This window comes from Helianthus annuus, chromosome 11 (assembly GCF_002127325.2).
Source record: "Helianthus annuus cultivar XRQ/B chromosome 11, HanXRQr2.0-SUNRISE, whole genome shotgun sequence".
NCBI classification, from domain to species: Eukaryota; Viridiplantae; Streptophyta; class Magnoliopsida; order Asterales; family Asteraceae; genus Helianthus; species Helianthus annuus.
In genome coordinates this window covers 50,039,967-50,046,377 of record NC_035443.2, presented here as the reverse complement: position 1 = coordinate 50,046,377, position 6,411 = coordinate 50,039,967, and positions in this window count along the sequence as shown.

The window sequence follows — 6,411 nt, the reverse complement described above, 5'->3', positions numbered from 1 at the left end:
GCCATAACTATAGGGAATTAGGCTAGACACGACCTAGTCCGGGTCGCTGTCTTAGAGACCTAGACTATAGTTAGGAACCAACAGGCCAAGTTTAAGCACTCGATTCTGCAATTATTCGCTAACACTGCACTGAGTTTTCAATTAAAGTTAAGCGATTTGGTCAGGATTAGGTATGAAAACCGCAAACTCCTGACTAAATTGCCTAACTGATATTGATTTTTATCAATTTATCAATGACTTCTCAACAAAAATGAGGAGAATTATGCCGAAACAGGAGTGAAATCCATATTTTGATGAATAATCTCCTCAAGTTTTTCCTAAAACAAGGAAGAAATTGCTAAGCCAGGGGTGAAACCCTAACCTTGACAATTTGTTCCGAAACTTATTTCATCTCACCAAAGCTCCGACGGACTCCAACGACCTGAACTCACAAGTATGACCTAGGGAATGCGTGTAGAATGCCCAAGAATCGAGGCAGAAACACGACCTCTAGAGTCGAAAGTGACGACAAGGCCACTGTGAATAGTCGAACTGCTTTGGGTAGTCGATGTCTAGTAGCCGCAGACAATCTATCTCTCGATTTTATTCGATTCTGAGAACCGCTATCGCGTACTCTGATGACTCGTTGATTTTATATGTTTATATGTGCTTTATCTGTTTACATCTCTGGGAAGTTATTCGATTTTGCCACCATTTCGAACAACACACACGACTCGCATTGCCGTTTTGTCTCAATTCGATCTCCAGTTGCTGCAATCTAGACGATATCATACTATGCTACGCTATGCTATATGACTAAAATAGGCTATATTATACTATGCTACCTGATATGCTCTATGTGATCGCTATACGAACGACACTCGACCTTGGAAGGATAGGTTTCTGTTTTCTGACTGCTTCTAAGCTTAAATGTGTATGAGTATATGTGCTTCTGTGTTTCTGTGCCCTGATTGCTTATGTGCTTCTGTGTTTATATGGATTTCGTGTTTTTTTTTGTGCCTATGTGGTTATGTGATTCGTGCCTTGCTCGTGTTCCTGAGCTTTAGTAGTCTAGACGTGTGAGGTGAGATTCGATTTCATTGTGTTGAGTCCTGTGACGATGTCTGTTGCAGACCATGTCGTCGTCTGGGTCCCGACACCACCTGACTCGTCAAGAGAAGAGAGACAAGCGTCTCGCCGCCATCATCACCAAAAGTGTAGCAAAGGCTGTGAGCAATGTTTATGAAAACGCCAGCAATTCGACTGAAGAATCGCGAACAGACGCTCTCAAAGATGCCAACAAGGCTGCTTTCAGTTTCAAGCAATTCAAAGCATGCGGACCCAAAGAGTTCACCGGAGAAGATGGCCCTACTGCCATGTTTCATTGGTTCGACTCAGTCGAAGTCACTCTGCGCCAAAGCGGATGTCCTGAGAATCTCCGCACCCTCAATGCTACAGGCGTCTTCCAGTCCCGAGCCTTAGACTGGTGGACAGCCGAACGGAACAAGCGCGGAAATGACGCAGCTTATGAGCTAACATGGGAGGAGTTGAAGGCAATTATGATTGACGAATTCTGCCCTCCTCATGAACGCCAAAAGCTGGAGGACGAGTTTTGGACCATCAAGCAGAAGGATGGAGACAATGCTGCTCTCACTGCTAGCTTCAAGCAGCTTAGCATCAAATGTCCCGATCAGGTCAAGACCCCAGATCAAACCATCAAGAAGTACATTCGAGCCCTGCCCGATTGTGTAGCCGACTTTGTTCACGCCGCCAAGCCAGCAACGATTGAAGAGACTTACCTACTCACCGCTGAGGTCAATGACAAGCGAGTGAAGTCTGGCTTTTGGGATAAGCAAACCAAGTCTCTGCACCAAGCCACCGCAACAGCATCCACCGACACCGCCACTACTCAATCCTCCAAGTCGTCAAGAAGAAAGAAGAAGCACAACAACAACAGCTCCAGCAACAAGAGTTGTGCTGCCGCAACAACTGCTACTCCTTTACAAGTTGTACCAGCTCAGCAGCAACAGCACCACCACTCAGCTCCAGTGATCAATGCACCACCAGCAAAGCGTGCATACACAGGCCCTCACCCGCTCTGCCCGACATGCTTGTATCATCATCCTGTGGGTCTAGCCTATCGTTTTTGCGCTCACTGCAACCTTTACGGTCATTTCACTATGAACTGTCGCTTTGGTCCCCGTCAAGCCCCAGTGCAAGCTACTGTTAACCAAGCTCTGCTCCCCGCCCCTCAAGGCCAACAAGCAGCTCAAGCACCTGCAGTCAATGCTCGAGTCTGCTTTGCATGTGGTGATCCTAACCACTTTGCAAACAGGTGCCCGAACAGGGTGGTTAAGCAAGAGCCCCAGCAGCCCCAGCAGCAACAACAGCAGCCTCAGCAACAGCAGCAAGCAGCCCATGCTCGAACCTTCAACATCAATGCTCGTCAGGCTCAGGCGGATAACAACGTGGTTAATGGTACGTTCCTTGTGAATGGTATTTATGCATCGTGTTTGTTTGATACTGGAGCCGATAACTGCTTTGTGTCGTTTGAATTCGAGAAGCTCCTTAGTCGTAAGCGCTCTTATCTGTCCTCGTCATTCAAAGTCGAAGTCGCAACTGGAAGAACTGTCGCCGTTAACTCTGTTCTCCATGAATGTACTCTGGAGCTCAACAATCATATCTTTCCAATCGACCTTATTCCGATGCAACTCGGAAGTTTCGACGTCATAGTAGGCATGGACTTTCTTCGCGAAAACCATGCTGAAGTTGTGTGTTTTGATAAGATGATTCGATTCTCGCTCGCAAATGGTGAACTTCTATGTGTATACGGTGAAACAGCGTCGAAAGGTCTCAAGCTCATGTCATGTGTTCAAGCCAGCAAGTATCTCCGCAAGGAATACCGAGCCTTCTTGGCCAACATCGTAGAAGCGGAGAAGGAAAAGAAAAAGAAAGCCGAAGTCAAAGATGTTCCAGTGGTCCTCGAGTTTCCTCAGGTGTTCCCTGATGAACTTCCTGGACTACCGTCAAGTCGTGATATCGACTTTCGTATTGACCTTATTCCTGGAGCTAACCCTGTTGCCAAAGCCCCGTATCGACTCGCTCCATCCGAAATGCGGGAACTCTCAAACCAACTCCAGGAATTACTCGAAAAAGGCTTTATTCGCCCGAGCACCTCTCCTTGGGGCGCGCCAGTCCTTTTCGTCAAAAAGAAGGACGGGTCGTTCCGGATGTGCATCGATTATCGGGAGTCGAATAAGCTAACCATCAAGAACAGATACCCTTTGCCCCGAATCGACTACTTATTTGATCAGCTGCTAGGTGCCCAGTGTTTCTCGAAGATCGATCTGCGTTCAGGCTACCATCAATTGCGGATTCAAGAGGAAGACATCCCCAAAACCCCTTTTCGAACCCGATATGGCCATTATGAATTCGTTGTTATGCCTTTTGGTCTAACTAACGCACCCGCGGTCTTTATGGATATGATGAATCGCGTGTGTAAGCCTTTCTTAGACCGTTTTGTCATCGTGTTCATTGACGATGTCTTGATCTATTCCAAATCGAAAACCGAACACGCGCAACATCTACGTTTGGTCCTCGAGTTACTTCAGGGGAACCAACTCTATGCCAAGTTCTCCAAGTGTGAATTCTGGTTAGAGGAGGTTTAGTTTCTGGGTCACATCGTGAATAGTCAGGGAGTACACGTCGATCCCGCGAAGATTGAAGCCGTCAAAGGTTGGATTACGCCTAAGAACCCGTCTGAAGTTCGTTCTTTTCTCGGACTAGCGGGCTATTATCGATGATTTATTGAAGGATTCTCCAAGATCGCTATGCCGCTTACCGTTCTTACTCATAAAGACAAGCCTTTTGTGTGGGGAACCGCAAAAGAGTCTGCCTTTCAAACCCTCAAGCACATGTTGGGCAACGCTCCGATTCTTACACTGCCCGACGGAAGTGATGACTTCGTTGTCTATTGTGATGCTTCCAACCTTGGCCTTGGTTGTGTTCTTATGCAACGGGACAAGGTTATAGCTTACGCATCTCGTCAGCTCAAGATCCACGAGAAGAACTACACAACCCATGACCTCGAGCTAGGCATAGTTGTCTTTACATTAAAGATTTGGCGACACTACCTGTATGGTACCAAGTGTACGATCTTCACTGATCACAGGAGTTTACAACATATCTTCAATCAGAGGGAACTTAATATGCGTCAACGCCGATGGGTAGAACTCCTCAACGATTACGACTGTGAGATTCGTTATCACCCAGGCAAGGAGAATGTGGTTGCCGACGCGCTCAGCAGAAAGAGTTATGTGCTAAGTATCCAAAACGTTCAAGCCCAGCATAACCTCGAAACCCTCATCCGCGAAGCTCAACATGCTTGCTTTAACGAGCGTACATTGAAGAAAGAGAGGATTCATCACGATGGAGCTCAGTTAGTGAGCAAATCCGATGGGATTTTCTACTATCTGGACCGAATTTGGATCCCTAAGCGGACCGATTTGTGAAAGATTATCGTGAATGAAGCCCACAAATCCCGATATTCTATTCATCCCGGCGCTGATAAGATGTACCAGGACCTGCGTTATAAGTACTGGTGGCCGGGCATGAAACGGGATATCGCTCTTTACGTTGGAAGTTGCTTAACTTGCGCAAGAGTCAAGGCTGAACATCAAAGACCTTCTGGCTTACTCGAACAACCGCCGATACCTATATGGAAGTGGGAGAGTATAGCTATGGATTTCATAATGAAACTCCCGCCCACGCCATCAAGTCACGACAGTATTTGGGTTATAGTTGATCGTCTAACAAAATCAGCCCACTTCTTGCCAATATGAGAAGACTACAAGGTGGAACGACTGGCCCAGATCTACACCGACGAGATCATTTGTAATCATGGTACGCCTCGCGACATCATCTCTGACCGTGATGCTCGGTTTACTTCTCGATTGTGGGAAACTTTTCAAGCGGCTCTTGATACGTCGCTTAATCTGAGTACTGGTTCCATCCACAAACCGACGGACAGACTGAAAGAACGATCCGTACTCTTGAAGACATGCTCCGGGCGTGTGTCATAGATTTTGGTGGTAGTTGGAACAAACACCTGCCATTAGTCGAATTCTCGTACAACAATAGTTACCATGCCAGCATCCAAATGGCACCCTTCGAGGCCTTATATGGAAGGAGATGTCGTTCGCCTATTGTGTGGCACGAGATCGGTCACTCGCAACTAACTGGTCCCGAGATTCTACAAGAAACGACTGATAAAATCCACCAAATTCGAGACAACTTGGTGAAAGCTCGGAATAGACAGAAAAGTTATGCCGATAAAAGACGCAAGCCCCTTGTATTTGACGTTGGCGACTACGTGCTCCTAAAGGTATCCCCTAGGAAGGGTGTACTCAGATTCGGCAAGAAATGGAAACTAGCGCCTCGATATGTTGGACCTTTCAGGATTCTGGAAAGGATCGGAAAAGTCGCCTACACACTCGAACTACCGGAGGAACTTAGCAACGTCCACCCGACTTTCCACGTCTCTAACCTCCGAAAGTGCCTAGCTGATCATGATCTAATCGTACCGCACGATGATCTTCAGGTCAACGAACGTTACACTTCGTGGAAAAGCTTGTTGAAATCATGGATCGCCAAACCAAGCAACTCAGGCGCTCTCGCATCCCTATCGTGAAAGTCCGATGGGAAGGCAAACGAGGCGCGGAGTTCACTTGGGAACTCGAAAGAGACATGAAGGCCAAGTACCCGCAGTTGTTTAAATAGATCTGGAGCATCAAATTGGTAAATCACGGTGATGTGCAGCTCTCAGCCTAATTTCGGGACGAAATTCCCTAAACAAGGGGAGGCTGTAACACCCCGTGTTTTCGAATGTCAAAGTCAAAGTCAAAGTTTGACTTTTGATTGCAAATAGTCTATTTTAATTTTGTATTATGTGGAGTAAGTGTTGTCCGATCAAATGAATCGAATATTTAATCAATCGTGAATCGTTAATCGACCTTAATGGCAGGAAGTAACAATGCGATAAAGTTGATTAATCGATAATCAAGTTAATCAAATCAATCATCGAACTCGAACCTCGAATTATGCGAATTTTGGTATTGTTATATGTGTGTGTGTGCCTTACGTGTTATCTGTGCATGTTTACTTTATGCTGTTATGGGTGGTAATCAATCAAATAGAATCGAAACTCGAAAAGCAATCGAACTCAATAGAAATCGAAACCATGATGTGAAACTATAGATGCTTATGTTAGATATAGTAGTTGGGACTGAAAGTAATTTAATTAGGAAACTCTATCGTATTCGCGTCATCGTTCATCGAAATTGAAATATCAAAAATCGTCGCAAAACACTCAAAAAGGGGTTCCTGATCGAACAAGAATCACTGATCGAACAGGCTAGCCGATCGAACATGCTG